General features: G+C 40.6%; 1 long non-coding RNA gene across 1 annotated transcript in view; it reads right to left on the bottom strand.

Moving 5' to 3' along the window:
• LOC309616032 overlaps positions 1-18709 on the bottom strand; it is a 72107-nt gene that overhangs the window by 43411 nt on the left and 9987 nt on the right. Inside the window, exons 2-4 of the long non-coding RNA XR_014237218.1 lie at positions 17819-18396; positions 14814-16432; positions 8276-13667 (exon numbers count right to left, since the gene is read on the bottom strand). This is a non-coding gene — a long non-coding RNA (uncharacterized lncRNA). The remainder of the gene's footprint in view (positions 1-8275; positions 13668-14813; positions 16433-17818; positions 18397-18709) is intronic.

The raw sequence follows: 18709 nt of genomic DNA, 5'->3' as shown, positions 1-18709 counted from the left end.
TCTCAGGCTACTACGTGGACATCGGAGAAGGCGCAAAACAGAAAAGACCCCTTAGCCCAAGAGCTATTTTTTATTAGGAAAACCTAAACTTTCAGAGGAGCTTCCCTGAAGAAATGCTGCCAGCAACGCTTTCAAAGGCACCTCCACCAAGGAGCCTGTCTACACAGTCCTTCGTTCCTTCCGGGGAGATTGCTCTTTGGCCCCTCATAGACGCCTGGTGTCATGAATCCCAGTCAAGGGCATCACCAAGTTGGACCTCAGAGCTGACGACCGCCTCACTGTTGCTGGCTCAAGACAGACCAGCAGTACAATGTACGGCCTTGTCATTTCATTACAAGGAATGTTGTTTTAGAACATGTACTAAAGTGTTGATCTTTAATACAATTAATAATTTTTACTGCTTTATCATGAGCCTATTTAAGTGAAATTGGATTTGTCCCTTTGTTTTCACTGTGACTGTGGGTGGAGAAGAACGTCATGACTGCCGGTCCGCGTGGCTGTCACGGCCGTGATTCTGCTCAGACACCAGCAGTTTCACTCACCGTTGCTTTCGCACCATGAGTGCAAATGTCAAGACAAGGAAAAAGGCAGGTTTGTTGCCAGTGATAACATTTGACCTTTCAAGAGAAAAATGGAAATCTAGAAAACTTCTATTGTCAATGGGAGCTTGCCAACACAAAGATTTTTCTGATGGACTTAGTCGTGATATTAACAAATAATGATTTCTTGATGTTGTACTAAAAATTTGACAATTGGAAGATCTTCATAACTCTGTGAATCAATTTTTCCTAATGACCAATGAATGGTATTAGAAAGTCACTCACGGTTAAAAGATCTTTTCAAAGTGCAAGACCACTGGATTTTATGGTAATAGACCACAAAAACCTTGTTGTGCTTTTATATTCCACACTGCAATTAACCTGTAAAAAACCCACTTTTTTAATTGTCAAATTTTAGTGTACTATTGAAGACGTACATGCACAATTACCTGTAAAGGCTATTAACACGCTCCTTTATTTTTCAACTACATATCTGTGTGAGGCTGGATGTTCTTTATATACTTCAACAAATCTGCATGTTGTAGCAGATTGAATGCAGACTCAAGCATGAGACTCAGCTGTCTTCTATCAAACCAGACATTAAAGAGATTTACAAAACTGTGAAGTAATGCCATTTTTCTCACTAAAATTTTGTTTTAGGAAATACAGTTATTTTTAATTAAAATATTAATAATATTAATGAGTTTATGATGGACAGTTTTAATGAATTAATAAATAAATATGTTTAAATTTTGTCAGTTTTAATTCCTAATGCAGTCAATATCAATAGATATAACCCACAAACAAAAGGCCTTTGGGATCCTCAAGAAATTTTAAGAGTGGAGAAAGGACCCAAGATGAAAACACTGGAGAGCTACTGACTTAAGCCAAAAAAATTATAAGTACTTAAAAAAGTAGTATTTTGAAAGATGAGCTTATTGTTCCTTCTAGAATTAGTCAAGATATTCACAGTGCTAGGCGAAATAATGGCCCGCAAAGATGTGCAAGTCTTACTTCCTGGAACCCGGGAATATGTTACCTTATGCGGCAAAGTGAATCAAGAGGCAAATCGGCTGACTTTAACACAGGGAGATTATCCAGGTGAAAGAGAGGGGTGGAAGTTCAGTGTCAGGGTGATGCGATGTGAGGAAACCTCCACCAGTCAATGCTGCTTTTGAAGATTGGAAGGGGCCACAAACCAAAGAATGCAGCAGCCTCTAGAAGCTTAAAGAGCAGAGAACACAGATCCTTCCCTCGAGCCCCCAGAAAGGAACACGGCCCTGCCAACACCTTGATTTTAACCCAGTGGTACCCACGTCAAACTTCTGACGTCCAGAACTGTCAGATAATTAATGTGTGTTGTTTTAAGTCACTTCCAATGTCAAATTTTACCTGAGCCCTGTAATCCTGGAAAATAGCCAACATTAAGCAATCCCTCTGCCATTTTGAGCTTGGAGAAATGACTCGCTGCAAAGAACCCCACTTTCCCCATGGCTTAGATACGACTCAATGGATGCCGCCCTTGGTTACCTAATACAAGGCCAGATGCTGACCCTCCAAATCCCCATCCTTTGCCTCATAAATGATTAGCTGAGCTGTTTTGTCCACGTTGCCAAGTGGAACAAAATTCTTATTACCCAAACATCACTTAAGTTTCTCTCCTTCCTCCAGAGCCCTGAACTTTGACCCACCCTCTGCCAGAGCCGGCATATAGCTTCTCCTTAATGTTTCCGCCTAAAAATAGGGTGACCTCAGGGAGAAACATCCTTTGATCCGCTGTCCTATCATGTCACCCTCCTTGCTCATCCCACTTCCCACATCCAGTTCTTTCTAGCCCTGCTCACTCCTCCTTATTTATAATAAGAGAAGGCTTTTTTCTGACGTTGGAGACGCTTGCACCTTCACAACCAGAGACTCTTCCCTATTGCCATCGTCCCTTCACCCCCCTTGCAATAACCTTTTCAAACAAAGTATTTCCTTATCAAAGTGGAGATTTGTTTTTTATTTGACCCCACTAAGTGTGTGGTCATTTACTCCAGCAGCAATAGGAAGGTAATGTGGTGGGTTAACTGGAAGGTGAAGCAGCTTAAGCCCCTTACTGTTCCTGTTCTAAGTAAGTACTTTTAAACAACAACAACAAATCTGCCTAGCCCAGCTAACAGCAGGCTACTACCCAAAATCATCTTGGGAGAATGGACAAAGCAACAGCAGGAGATAATAACATTTTTTCCCCCTCATCTATAATTCCCATCACCTTGCTAGTATGGTGGCGCTCAGAGCGAAAGTGGTGACCATTTGAGATTGAAGGAGGTTACCAAGATGAGGATCTCTGATGACTCAAATCAATGATTCCTCCATTCAAACTTGCAGGTGGCACAGCAGGAAGTCTGAAAGAAACATCTAAAAATACTCAGCGGCCCAGAATCCAGACGGTCACTGTGGGGGACCCCTTGAGAGCCCAAACAGGAGTGCACTTGACCTCTTAGAATCCCTTCTTCTAATACAAGCCTGCATGTGGGAACTCTTACTTCATTTAAAAATCAAAAAGTAAAACTTGCAGAATGAATACGAGTCACACCATTCCCCGGGGTGAAAGATCAAAAAATAATCTTCCCTCAGTCATAATATTTGAAACCCTTGAGGAGTACCCCTGCCCCAGACCTTATGACATGTAGTATTCGCAAGGGTGTTGTTCTAACAGAAAGTGACTTTGTTCTCCTGTTTGCAATATTTTGAGCATTAGGAGGTGTGATGCAAGCAATGCTAATAGCTGATATTTGGGACTTGCAAAATGAAACCCTTTAGTTCATAAGAAAGAAATCTTTATCTCATAAAATCATCCTGATGAACCAGATGTTTGAGTGATGCCGGATGCTATTTTAATATCTTAATTTCTTTTTTTTTTTTTTTTTTTACTTGAAGATTTAAAAATGAAGATGCAGAGGGCTCACCCAGTTTCCTCAGCAGCAGGCAGGGCCTAGCTCATGAACGAGTCACACACACGTACACCTACACACACACGTACACCTACACACACACATGCATGCATCCATCATGCCCTATCACTTCAACACAGCCTGCTGGTCAACCCTCCGTATCTAAAACCACAGGTTGCAAACTTCATCTAGCCAGAACACTCATGACCATCTGAGGAATCACTGTTGTGCCAGACAACCACCACACATCCACTTTAGCCATCCCCATCTTTTCCATACAGTAGGTAGAATCTGAGACTTCTGGCTTATCATCCTATAAAATGTGGAGCCAGCAATTTAAGATATCTCATAAGATAAAAAGGGGTGAAATGGGGAGCTCTACCCACAGCTGCACTCCCGGCCACATTTTATTATTATTCTGTCCCTCTCTTGGCACTCAGCAACGTGGTTTGCATTTCCCCTGCAGCTGGAGATATGCAGGAGGCCTTTCCCAGCTGAGTGGCCCGCGGCAGAGGCAATGGCCCTTCTCCAAGGAGCACACAGGACGGCACACGTGCTGTTTCCAACCGGCCAGCTGACAAAACTGTGAATTGCCCCCATGTGAGGGTTGGAGATTGTGGAGGAGAGTTAGAAAAAGCAACAGAGAAAAAAGAAAGCAGGTTGAGTCTAAAGTGAACTCAACGTGTGAGTGGACAAACTCCACCCCTGGCCCACCTTTGATTCCCGGATACACAAAGCATTCCTAACCTGAGGTCCATGAGTAGGTCTTGGGAGAGAGATGGTTTCCTGTTATTTGATGCAAAGTTGTGGGGGGCGAGCAGAAGTGGAAAGAGCTTTTATCAGATTCTCAATAAAAGGTAAAAAACCCATCTTAGTAGGATTTAAAATTCAATTGAGTCAGAAATATCCTTTTTAAACTCTCCATCACAGTTTAAAGTATTAAAAATAATCTCTCTCATATCTGTGTTTTAACTTCAGTTATAACCAAAGGGAAGTTTCTGGTTTTTGTTTTTTTTCCTGTGTCCAAGAAAGAAAATTAAAGTGGAAGAAATGGAGAAACAAAGAAGGAGAGAGAGAGAAAACAAAAATTGGAGTATAAGACAAATTGTCCAGCTATATAAAGATGAGAAGTAAAGGATTAAAAAAAATGAGGATGAAATAAGAAATTGCTGCTGTCCAGGAATTTGAGAGCTAGAAGGATCACTTATTCCAATGCTCCCTTTTAACAAGTGAAAATAATCAGTAATTTATCAAAGACCAAACAGCTAAACTCTGGCCTGATCACACTGTCATGCATCTTAAAACCAGCAGCAAGATAACTGACCAGGGTGAGTGGGTCATGATGAATCATTACACAAAGGCATCACCTGCTGGGTCTCTAACAGGCTCCTTCCAGAAGATACTCCCTTCCGGGTTTGCCTTTAAAGATGTTATGGGTGCACAAAATTGTGTAGTGGCAGCTGGACTGACATTGAACAAATTCAAGTGAAGATTTTTAAAATTTTATTTGGTGATATTTATTTGGTTTTTCGCTTTTCTTTCTACCTATCACTGTGCCCAGGGAATTGAGAGAATTGGACTCAAGAAACATGTTAGCATTTGCTTAAAGTTGATTCCATTGTTTCATGCACTTCTGTGGTGTCTGTGTGCATACTATTGCTTAAAAAGATGTTATTCGAGAGCATTCCATTACCTGAGCAGAACATGAGGGGTGTCAGGGCCATGGTTCAAGGATCCTCAAGTCCTTCACCCCACACAGTCACCATCTCCATGTTAGTCTTTGCCATGGTCACCAGGAATGTTGGCCAATCAAGTGACTAACCACGCTGGGCTGCACCCTTGTCCTTCCTGCCTTTGGTCCTGCTGCTTCCTCTCTCCAGAATGCCCTTCCTCCTTTGTCCATCTGGTGAGTACCTGCTTGTATTCTCTCTTTCCCCCTGAACCCACCACTGGCAGACCGGCGCCCTCTTCCCCATGACACCACCAGACCCTAAGGTTGTTGACGGTTAGAACGGTATCTTAATCATCTCGGAAGACCCTGCAGTTGGCAGAGGGTCTGGCCTATAGAAGGAAGTCTCTGACTGTGTAATGGTTTGAACTAAAGTTTTAATGGACCTAGAATTTATTCATCTGACCAGTATTTATTGATCATGTACTATGTACTATGTCTGTGCCCTGAGGAAGGGATATAAAGCTGAATAAGAAAAGATACATACACCCCAATGTTCATTGCAGCATTATGTACAATAGCCAAGACATGGAAGCAACCTAAATGTCCATTGACAGACGAATGGATAAAGAAGATGTGGTACGTATATACAATGGAATATTACTCAGCCAAGTAATATTGGCTGAGTAATAAAGAACAAAATATTTTGTTCTTTTTGTTCAAAAAGAACAAAATAATGCCATTTGTAGCAACATGGATGGACCTAGAGATTATCATACTAAGTGAAGTAAGTCAGAATGAGAAAGACAAATATCACATGATATCACTCATGTGGAATCTAATTTTAAAAAATGAGACAAATGAACTTATTTACAAAAAAGAAACAGACTCACAGATTTTGAAAACAAACTATGGTTACCAAAGGGGAAATATGGGGTGAGGGATAAATTAGGAGCTTGGGATTAACATACACACACTACTATATATAAGATAGAAAACCAACAAGGACCTACTGTATACCAGAGGGAACTCTACTCAATATTCTATAATAACCTATATGGGTAAAGAATCTGAAAAAGAATGAATATATGTATATGTATAACTGAATCACTTTGTTGTACACCTGAAACTAACACAACATTATAAATCAACTATACTCCAATAAAATTTTTTTTTTAAAAAAAGCTGAATAAGTCACTGTTTCTGTTGACAAAGAGCTCTTAGTCTAATGAAAATGAATGCAAATCTGGCACCAATATGGGAGAAAAAAGTATCTAAGTTTATTCCCTCTGATAATAGTTCTGAGACATTGTATTCATGGATGAATATTCCACTATTATATTCTGTCATATTCTACCATTCTTAGAGGAACTCACTTAACTGTAAATCACATCCATGCCTAATGAAAGTTTAATAATTTGATATTTTTAAAGTCAAATTCAAGTTAACAGAGGCCTGAAGGTATTAGGGTTGGGTAGGGGAAGTACAAGAGAGAAAGGAAGAAAATTAAACATGAGAACAAGGAAGATAAAAAAGATAATCAAATTTTACAGGAGGAGATTTCGTTGAATTTCTTTGTCTCAAAGTAAAGGCTAAAGGAGAATTTCCCTTTATTCTTCAGAAAATCCACAGCCGGCCCAGGAGGCCAGGCTCGTACTCAGTTCCCACCTCAAGACTTCATTTATAGCATTCTCCTATTTTTAAAAATGGATTTCTGTGAAATGTTTCATAATGTGGATTGGTTTCTTTGGGGTCTGCCTCTGCACTATAGCTGCATAAAAAGAGACGTTAATAACTTCTCCGTTAATGGGTTTTTCAGAGTCTCCAAAGACTCACCTTGTACATTATAACTTCCTCCTACTTAGCCCGCTGGCTAAATCTTGATTGCCCTTGTAAGACATCTCCAGGACATATTGCTTAAGTTAAAGATGGTCCTTAGGAGAAATAACTTCTCATACTATGCACAACACATGCTCACGCATCGGCAGAGCTGAAGGGCCATCGTTTCGGGTGTCATTTTACATTGGTCCCGTGAAATGTTCAGCTCCGAGGGGGCCGACCTTGTCTTGTAAATGAACAATGTCAGTGACAGAGGCGCTGAGGCTCTACCCCAGACCTAAGAGGTGACTTTGAACTGGTTACTTCACATTTTTGTCCCTTGCCTGACACTCTATAGCCAAGTCCCAAGCCATCGGTTTCCTAAGGTGGAATGTAGAATTTCCAGAGCATTTCGCACAGTTTTGAAACCAATAGAAGAGGTTTAAAAAAAAGACTCCACAAAATTGCAATTTCCTAAGTATATATTTCTGTGTGTGTGTGTGTGTGTGTGTATGAAGTCTTTAAGTATATACATGGTATTTTTATGTATATAGTGCATAGATTTATAGATTATAAAGGTATTAAAAGTACAGTCTTGAAATAGGTCTCAAATTTGCTCCATAAGGGCTATGACATCACAGGATGTAACGCATCCAAGGGTGGGAACCATGCTGGGCTCATGTTTGTCACTGCACCTAGTCTTAAAATGTTAGCCTTTTCTGGTTCCAGGAGAAATGGAACCTGCCTCTCTCTAAATGTCTGTCACGGGAACTAGTAACTGCTGCCAGCCCTCTCTAGTTTGGCAAGCAAAATCTGAATTCAGATGTGACAAGCAAAGAATCCACGGCTCTCCTTGCTAAAGCAAGAGTTCTTTACCTTTCATGAGTTACAGATGGCTTTAAGAACCAAAGAAAGAAAGGTACATTGGTCCATACGCACAAGAGTTTGCATGCGATTTTTGGAAGATTTTTGGTTAGCTAGTTAGAGCCTAGCTAACAGAAAAGGCTCTGCTCTTCAAAATAGCTTTACAAGCACCTTGTCTCATGTCCCCACATCTTTCCCTTTTATTTGTGGGTTGGCAGCTCTTTGTTTCATTTGGGTCTCTACCATGTGCGGTGCTGACCAATGAACACTTGTTACGTATGTCACCACTGAAATTAACAGGTAATTGCAGTGGTAGGTGTGTGTCACCAGCTGCCCTTAAAAAGAAATGACAGTCTGATTACCAAAGCAGCACTGGTTTTAGACAGATGACAAAGCATTTGTAGCACTGAGATCGGTTTCAAAACAAATGGCTGTCTCACGCTACTCACCACTCTGTCATGGGATTGTCAGAGGCTGCCTGTGCATCGTTTGCATCCGAGGAAGCTTGGCCAAGCTGGCACTCTGAGGAGATGACATATATCAACAGCATCAGTCTCTGTAGGCTTCTAAGTGCTACACGAAACCTGCAAACACAAAGCATGATACGCTGGATATCCTGGGGTGGCAGCTGCAAATAAACAGCAGACAATGAAAAGTTGCTTCCAAAATTGGGAATCATGGTTATGACTCAGTGTAGCATGATGGCTCAAAGCACAGGCCTTGGACTCCAACAGACCTCCTGCCGTTTGTCCGCTAGTTACTGAACGACCCTGATCCTTGTTTCTCCCTTATAGAAAATGCGGATGGGGGTGTGGGGGATCTCCATTTTCCAGGGTTAAGAGAGAGGAGAGAGAAATAGGGAAAGGGAGAGCTCCCTGGTATCTCTTCTTATAAGGACACTAATCCTATCAGGTCAGGACCCCACCCTTATTGTAACCAAAAGTGAGGTCCAGCTGCTCCCCGCTCAAAAGCCAATAGAGAGGCAAGGCTGGTGGCAAGGAAAGTTTGCTTTATTTTGGATGCTGGCAACTGGGTTGGGGGGCAGCGTGGACGCCTGTCCAAAGGCCGACTCCCCTCCTGCAACCAGTGGGCAAGAGCTTTTATAGACGGAGGGAGGAGGCTACATGCAGAAGCAGCACAGTCAGCTCTGACTCTCATCTTGAAATTGGTCGTCAGTGGTCTGACCAGCGTCATCTTGATTGTTTTAGGTACGGTTAGTCTTCAGTTCCAGGGTCGGTTTGTTCCCATTTTTTTTTAGGTCAGTTCTCAAAATTCTAGCAGCTGATGTCATGGCTACAGCCTGGTCATCATGTAGTTAACTTCTTCCACCTGGTGAAGGGTTTCGGTATCTACAAACAGCTCACAGGACATGGCTCAGAATAATATCTATAGCCCTTGAGGAGGAACTAAAGGTCCTTGACTTTGCTGACTGACTAGACTATTACTGTTTTGTCCTGTTTGACTGCTTTTCTTTGCTTTTGCATTTTCTCATTTCTCTGATTAAACTTATTCTTTGGCTAAAGTTTTTCCACAGACAAAAGGCAGGCAGAGGACATGGGGGGAAAGACCATAGGGTCCTGCTCCGTTTCATTATGACCTCATTTAACCTTAATTACCCCCTAAAGGCCCCATCTCTACATATAGTAATGTTGGGGGTTAGGGGTTCCAACATATGACTTTGGAGGGGGACAAAATTCAGTCCACAGCAAGTGGTAATAGATTTTATGCATTCTGAGCAATTTGGAACAGTGAGATCAAAATTATGATATTATCTCTGATTTACAAATTTTATAAACATTCAACTGAGAAAAATAAAACATGAGTTGAGAAAAAAAAAAACCATATAAAATCTATTTCTCCTCCTCTGGGTTTAGAAGGAGCCACATTAAGCATGGAAATTCTTCAATAGTTGACCCACCATGTGAGAATATTTATACAAGTTGAGGTTTGGGTAATGAGGACAAAAGTACATGACGAACCCTCCAGCAACTACAGCAGCGAGAGAAGCAGAAGAAGGAAGACTGACCTACTCTTCCTACTCCCTTTGCACTGGGCATTTTCAATGGAGGGGTATAGGATGCCAAGAGAATATTTTAAGGTTCACATCACACAGAAAGAGCAGAAAGAGGCAAGACACATGTACTGAATTGAGAAAAACCTGCCAAGTTCTCTACTAAATCTTCATGGCTTTCTAAATAACTATCTGGGAAAACTAAAATATGAGAAAAAAAAGTCCTCTGCATTTCCAGCCCCCTCCATCTGTGCTTATTCCTTCAGCCTGAATGGTATTCCTCCCTTTCCTGGTGGACAAAATAGTCCCTCAAGACCAAGGGCACTTAACACTTACCTCCTCTCTAATTTTTCCTAAGTCCCTTCTGCACTCTCTCTCTATCACCCTATGTCCCAACACACTACCCCCGCATACAAACACACTTTCTACTATGTGGCCTTTTCACAAGTTCTTCATCTCTCCATGCCTCAGCCTCCTCACCTACAAAATGGGTACAACATTGAAATGTATCCCATAGATTTGTGATCTTTACAGAAATCATTGTCTCCTGTGCTTGAGTATGAATAGTTTGCATTGCTGTCTTCAAACTCTTTGACCTTTACTTCTGCAGCATCTAATCATCTGGTAAACTGGTCTACTTAATTTTTTTATTTCAGATATTGTATTTTTCAGCTTTATAATTACACTTGGTTCTTCTTATATCTTGAATTTTCATTTTCATTGTATTTATGTTTTCTTTTAAATCTTTGAGCATATTTACATCAGCAGTTTTAAACTCCTTGTCTGTTAATTCTATCTTTTGTTATTTGGGGGGCTATTTCTAATTGACTTATTTCTGCCCTAACAATGGGCCACATTTTTTCCACTTCATGTCCAATACTTTTTCACTGGATGGTGGATTTTGTGACTATTATGTTATTGTATTTTGTTATCTTCCTTAAGGAGTGTTGAGTTTGTTTGGGCAGTTATTTAAGTTAGATATCAACTTGACCGTTTGGGTACTTGTTTTTAGGGGTTATAGCAGCATGTCTACAGTAGCCTTCATTTCTGCGGTTTTACTTCTGAGGCATGAACTTTTGGAGTCTCTTCTAAGGCATGGCCTCTGGACTCTCAACTGAATGCCCCAAGTATTCCACAAGGTCTCTCCACCTGCCTTGTCAGAAATTAGGTGTCTCCTGGTGTCAGCTCTGGGAGTTATTCCGTTACAGCCCCGTGGTAGTTATCCTTTGCCCAGCCTCGTAGAGTTTCATCCTATGCACATGAGGTTTGATGGTCGGCCAAAAATCAAGGGCATCCCATGCAAATTTCTGCAGCTCTTTCTCTGAGCAACTCCCTTCCCTCCAGCCTCTGTCCTGCAAACTCCAGCTCCTTCCTTCTCTGTCTTCTCAGCTAAGTGCAACCTGTATGTTCTGCTTGTGTTTTCCTCTCCCTGTACCAAGGTCCAGAAAGTGTTTTCAGGCAGGAGTCTGGGACAACTATAGGACTCACACTGTCAGTTTCCCTTGTTCAGACCTCAGAGGACTGAGCTGCCTACTGTCAAATATCTGAAAACCGGATTTCCTACATATTGACCAGCATTTTAGTTGATTGCAGAGTGAGATGAGACCCACATCAGTTATCCTCTCATGGTTGGAAGTCCCTACAAACTTCTACACATATATTTTATTATTCAACTTGTCACTGAATTATAGTCATTTTTTAAATTAATCTTCAGCACCCCACTGGACCATATTGAGGTCGAGAACCTTTGGCTTTCATATTTGAGGACCCTGAATCTAGCAAAATGCCTGGTATGCCATGAGCATTGGCATGAAATATTTGTTGAACTGATACATGTGATTTCTTCTTCATTCCTGACTCTAGCCTCCAGTTTTTTAGATGTGACTGGCAGACCAACTTAATTTTCTTTTTTTTTATCAACCTTGTTTCCTCAAGGAAATATTATTGTCTCTGCTTGCTTCAGACGGAGAACTGTGTAGTTTAAAGCCAATCTGGTAAATTTATCCAGATTCCTATTTATTTCTTTACTTGATTTTTAATTTCAGGATTTTGAACTAGACTTTATCCCAAGTCCAACCAGTTTAGTTAGAGAGCAGGAAAGATGTGAACTTTCTCCTTGGCTGGTGTGTACAAATCAGGTAACGTGTAAAAGAATTGAAACAATCCCTGGCACATGGATGGTAGCTAATAAATGGGTTACTGTTTCTATATTCTCAACTAATCAGCCATCATGGAGTCAGAAACAATCACAAGAATCTACAACGTTTGCATTCCCAACTACACATTAACGGGAACACTCAGTGGTTAATTTGCCTTTTATATGCAAAATTCTTCATCTGGCTTTGACCTATACTCACTATAAGTGTTTTTGTCCACTCGCTTTTTAGTTTCATGTTTTATGCTGTTGCTCTTTGTCTGTCTGTTCTTCATATGCCTAAGCCCCTAGTAGGCAGTAATATTGGCTCATAGCTAATGTTCATCTAGCACTTACTCTGTGTCAGACACTGTGGCATGCATTGTATCTCTATTAACTCATTTACACTTCCCTAGGTGGTAAGTACTGCTATTACCTCTATTGTAAAGATGAGAAAACTGAGGACCATAAAGGTTATACCACATGCCCAAGGTCACATAACTATTCAGTATAGGAGCTGGGATTCAAACTCCAGAGCCAGAACTTCTGCTCACTACAAGACACTATTTTTGCAAGGATGAGCTTATGCTCCCTCACAAATATAATGTGCTTTGAATTGGATACCAGGCCAGTTTATGCATCATCCCAGGTACTCCCAGCCCAAATGTCCCCCTGGGTCTCAGCCACTTGCTTCCTCTCCTGGCAGGAATGGCTCCACTAAATACACACCTTTCTGTGGTCATTTCCTCTCATCTCCTGACACTATCAATTTTCTTAGCCTCTCTAGAGGGTAAGAGTCAGGCTTCGTGATGGCTATATCCCATTCATCACTGCGAGAACTACAACAGTCCCGGTACCCAGATCCAACATGATGAGACCCATGGAAGGGCTTTTGCGTTGTTGTCCAGAGTGACAAAATAATACTACCAAGGAATGTGGAGAGTTCATGCTCCATGGGAACTACTTTGACCTAAGACAGACAGGAAGAAGCCAGCAGAGAAATTCCTCTCCCTTCCTCCCCACTTGACCCCTCCAAGACAGAACGGTTCCATACCACCTCTCTAAAGACATCCCCTGCAACTGAGCAACCAACGGCATCATCCTGAGAAACTACAGCCAGCTTTGTCAGGTCCCACTTTGAAATTTTTCCTGTCTTCCTTGCCTCACTTTCCTTTCCCCCACACCCTTGCTTCCCTCAGATTGCATTCTCCAATAAAACAAAAGCATGCAATCTTGACATTCGGCTCTGTCTTCTTGAGCAAAAACAATTTGTTTCCTTCTGATAGCACAGTTAATTTGTGCTGACATGTATATCGTCTCTCTTGGCATATTAAGTAGTTACTGTTGTTTGTGTAACAAATTATTCAACACTTAGTGGCTTAAAACAATAAACTTTTTTTTAATCTCGCCATTTCTGTGGGGAGGGAATTCAGATGTGGCTTAGCTGCGTGGTCTGGTTCAAGGTCTCTGACAAGGTTGCAGTCAGGAGAGGAGTCAGGGTTGCATTCATCTGAAGGCTCGACTGGGCTGGAGGATCAGCTTACAAGATGGTGCCCTCACATGCTTGTTGGCAGGAAGCCTCGGTTTCTCATTGACTCTTGGAAGAAGGTCTTAGTTCTTCATGATGTGAATCTCTCCATATGGCTGCTTAAGTATCTTCACAACATAGCTATTGGCTTCTTCTAGGGGGAGTAATCTGCGAGAGAGCAATGAGGAAAATGCAAAGCCTTCTACAACCTAATCTTTGAAGTCACACACCATCATTTTCACCTCACTCACTAAGTCTGGCCCACACCCAGTGGGAGCAGAGTTATGCTCTACCTTTTTTATTTTTTTTTTCTTTTCCATTATGGTTTATTACAAGACATTGAATAGAGTTCCCTGTGCTATACAGTAGTAGGACCTTGTTGTTTATCTATTTTATATATAATAGTTTGTATCTGCTAATCCCAAACTCCTAATTTATCCCTCCCACACCCCCTTTCCCCTTTGGTAACCTTAAATTTGTTTCTTAGGTGTGTGAGTCTGTTTCTGTTTTGTAAGTAAGTTCATCTGTATGACTTTTTTAGATTCCACACATAGGTGACATCCTATGGTGTTTATCTTTCCCTGTCTGACTTATTTCACTTCGTATGATCATCTCTATGTCCATCCACATTGCTGCAAATGGCATTATTTCATTCTTTTTTTATGGCTGAGTAATATTCCATTGTGTATATATAACACATCTTCTTTATCCATTCATCTGTCGATGGACACTTAGGTTTCTTCCATGTCTTGGCTATTGTAAATAGTGCTGCTATGAACATTGGGGTGCATGTATCTTTTCAAATTATGGTTTTCTCCAGATATACACCCAGGAGTGGGGTTGCTGGATCATACGGCAACTCTATCTTCAGTTTTTTAAGGAACCTCCCTACTGTTTTCCATAGTGGCTGCACCAGTTTACATTCCCACCAACAGTGTAGGAGGGTTCCCTTTTCTCCACACCCTCTCTAGCATTTATTATTTGTAGGCTTTTTGGTGATGGCCATTCTGATGAGTGTGCAGTGATACTTCATTGTAGTTTTGATTTGCATTTCTCTAATAATTAGTCATGTTGATGCTCTAATTTTTGAAGGGAAGAGTCAGAGAATTTGTAGACAGGTATTAAAATCACCAGGCCTGGTTTCCTTAGTTGCTGAAAATACATATTTACAAGACAGTTCACTAGGGAGAGAGTCTTTACATGAAACAGAGCACTGCTAATAATCCTACAAGAGAATTAAACTAATGACTACCACCAAATAGCTGCTTTGCTGTATTGCACTATCAAAAACAATTTGCACATTTTTAGACTTACATCTGATGTCAAGGAAAGCACCCTGAAGTCATCTTAGTCCGTTCTTTCTTTGTTCTTCGTTTCCTTAGATCTGTATCTGCATATTATAATCAATAACCCAATATTTGATCAATACTGACTACATCTACTATCAATATTGACTGCATTTACTAATGAATGTTTTAAAAAATGTTCTCATTTGTCAGTGATCACAAGGTTATTAGAAGAATCAAATAACTTAGCAGGTGAAAAATCATCATAGCGCAGTGCCTGGCATAGTAGATAAATAGTTCAATAAATGTTCCTCTCTAAGTCAAAATGAAAAAAGAATGTAAACTAACCACTAATAAATCAGTATCTCTTGACTTATTAAGTCATTAAGACTTGCTTAAGTCACTTCACCTATAATCTTGTAGGCTCCGGATCATATAACCTGATTTTTTCCCTCTGGTCCTAAATGGTGGAAAGTAACTTGTCTCTTTCACCTGATATATTATTGGTACAAAATATACAAAAATAATAACATGTCAAGTTGAGCATTCTGCTTAACTGCCTTCTTCTTATACTTTGTCTTTCCCTTTGCCTTTGACCTTGAGGAAACATGAAGTGAATCTCTTCCACACTACAGGTTTAATGAGGTGATTACCCTGCATATCCAATGAGATAGTGGCTTATGTCATAAATTTCTGACTTCAAGATATATTCCTCTAGCTGTTGAAAGAATTAACCTTTTAACTGATAATAAACTTTAATTGCTGATCACAACTAGACCTTTCGATCTATTGTAACTTAAAATGAATATTTTGCATATGAGCAAGGTAAGCCTTGTGTGTAGCCACTCACTAAAGATATTTATGCCTCTTGTTAAGTTCCTGTGTCAGCCAACTCTTAATTATTTGTGCTAATAGGTAACAGCATAATTGAAATTAATGATCAAATAATGCCATCCTATTTTTCAAAAACCTTTGTTTGGTATTTGCCACAAAATGTACCACACTTAAATAACTTAAGTTTCATCTCTTTCTATTTCTACTACCCGTGTTTATAGATGAAATGCTAATAAGCAGACAAGAGTCAAATAGGTCAACTAGAAGAATACAAGAAAAGAGATGAGTACACTCAAAAAAGAATATCCATTCCCCAAATAAATAAGAATCAACTGCACTTCCTATTAGAAGAACAGAGTGGGGAAAAAAACTTTACATTGTGGTAATTATAAGTGATATGCCATCAGATCAAAAACTAGTACTTTTCACTAGGCCAATAAATAGTTTTCATCTTATTTATCAACTTTAATCTAAGTTATATGATGCTAAGCATTGTACTGCAAAGGATTGCAGAACCAAGGACATGGATGGAGGGAGAGTGGAAGCATATCTTCCTCTGTCTAGACTTTTGAGAATAGCCTCATTCATAATAAATTGCTTGAACCATTTCATATCCATCATGCTCACTTAATTCATATAAACTTTACCTTTGAGCCAACCATACCTTCCATTTCTGGGATGTAGATTACCGTTGACCATCCATGTCCTGCTCCCCACCTCCACTAATGCAACTGCCCCTGTGGATTCCCAGAAAATGGCACTCACTCCCAAAGGAGGACAGCAGCCTGAGAGAAGCTACATGGGAAGTTCAATCTGGAGAAGGAAGCAGAGAAGACAAGACAGCAAAGCTCCATGGGAACAGTCAGAGATGGTCATAGCTTTGAAGGGGGCTTATAATTCTTAGGGGGAAAACAAATAATGCAGGTTGGATGTCCCTGAAATCTTTGCCTGGTGATTCACCTTCATAAGGCTTGACCCAGCTTGCCTACGGATCTACTTATGGGCCAGGGAGGAGGATAACATGGGCTTCTATAGACAGTATAAAGTAAGGCTCTACCTGACAGCTTCTGGAAGACAATTATTTGTACAAAACAGTAGCTCTTCTATAAAAGGTCAATGCTAGACAAATATGCATTCAACAAACATGTTTACCCAGTGCCTAGGTAATGAAAGAATATATGTATTATTATTATTATTATTATTATTATTATTATTATTATTATTATTATTATCATCATCATCATCATCTCTACCAGACTGCACTCTGACACAGACCTCTGCCTTGACACTACTCCTGGCCCTCTGGAGATTTGCTCAAAGTATCAATCTGGCTTATCAGAGTGGGAACCCAACACTTCTCTCAAAGAAGAAGGAAAACTTCCACAATTACTTCTCTCACAGCAACAAGGATCACTTCATATTCCAGAGGAGTAGTTTCCCACCTGTGGCTCAGCACATAGCTCCCAAAGTGTGTTTACTCACTAGGCTTTCCTGAGCATCCATTTCTTTAACAAGTGCTTTGCCCTTACAGAGCTGACGCAGACAGATGTGTAAGGGCCTCTCGCCGATGTGCCTTAGATCTTGAAAGTCCTTCCAAACAAATGCCCAGTACCCGAAAGCCCATTTATTGTAGAGACAAATGCATTTGTTTCTACTGTAGAGCTACAGGCAAAGCCCAGAAGTTTGGAAACAAGTAAAGGAAAAACATATCTTTACATCGTTATGTCCTGTGTACGATTTCAGTCAAGACCGACAAAGTAACAAGTCCAAACAAATTTATACCAAAGACCTCCTTCACCAATTTTAACATGTGTGTGCATACAGCTTGTAAAAAAAAAATAAATCTGTTTCGAAGACCGAATCTTCATCTTGCAAGTACCCAATCTAAGTAACCACTTATTTATGTTAATTTAATAAATCCTTGATAATATCCATGTGTGATTGTTACCTGCATTTCTATGACTTGAATATTGAAACAATGCCTTTATTATTTTTTAATGTTCCTAGACTATTTACCTTCATAATTGCCTTTTTTTTCTATTTTCCTTTGTAAGCTAAATTCTAACTTCACCACTCCCAGCCTGTGTGGCCTTGAGCAAGTCACTTCCCCTCCTTCTGCCTCAACTTCTTTACCTATGAAGTCAAAATATAATAGCCCCAAACCCCTAGGGTTGGTGAAAGGATGGAACGTGGTGATACCTTGAGAAGCACAGAGACCCGGGACATTTTCAGTTTGAATATCCATTCAGGGAGAGATCAAAACCTCAGGTGACAATATCTGAAACTTCAATATTACAAAGTGAACATTAAAGAAGTATTAACTATTGGTTATTGTCACCCAAGGGCCCAGCACCCGACAGTAGCAAGTTCAAGGCATCCAAATGCTAGACATTCTTATCTCAGTAAATAATTTCCCATCAATGATATTCCCATCATTAGCTGACTCCTGACTTTTTAGACTTTCCCTCTTTTCTGGTACCTGGGCCTGATGACAATTCGGCTTCTGCAGTTTCACTTTTCAAATTCCCTGTAGGGAAGGTTTTGTGCTTGTCCTCTGGCTTCCTTCTCTTTTAACTGTCTTGAGTTGTGCGATGCCTGTCCTCCAGTGCCTCCCTCATGACACCCTTGCCAAAGGTAACTAACCAATGAGAAATAAGTACCTGGGCAATGGAGGCACTGGCCCAAGTGCATCCTGGGAGGGCCTCCTGAGCAGGACCAGGTAAATCAGCAGAGATGCACCTTTGGAGCTTGTTTGAACTCAGTCTTTCTTCCAGCACCTTGTGGTCGAAAGAGTGATCAAAAACATTTTATAATGAAAGCAACATTATATAGAAGTAGAGAGAAAATTAGCCATCAGCTAGATGCAATCTTGGCACGTGCTCTAATCCCGTTCCGCTTTCTTGCTTCCCAGAAAGCCTAGAAGGGAGCAAGTGTTTCGAAGAGAAGCGAGACACACCTAAACCAGAAGCAATGAGCTGACTGGTTCGGACCAGCCAGTCTCCCTTGAATGCCAGCATCAGGCTCCACAGCTTAGGCTCTCAGATCTCCACCCCTAGTGCCACCAACCTCCTTCAGGGCTTCTTCAAAGCC

This window comes from Balaenoptera borealis (assembly GCF_965194805.1).
Source record: "Balaenoptera borealis genome assembly, chromosome: 18".
NCBI classification, from domain to species: Eukaryota; Metazoa; Chordata; class Mammalia; order Artiodactyla; family Balaenopteridae; genus Balaenoptera; species Balaenoptera borealis.
This window is presented reverse-complemented; position numbering and strand designations above follow the sequence as displayed.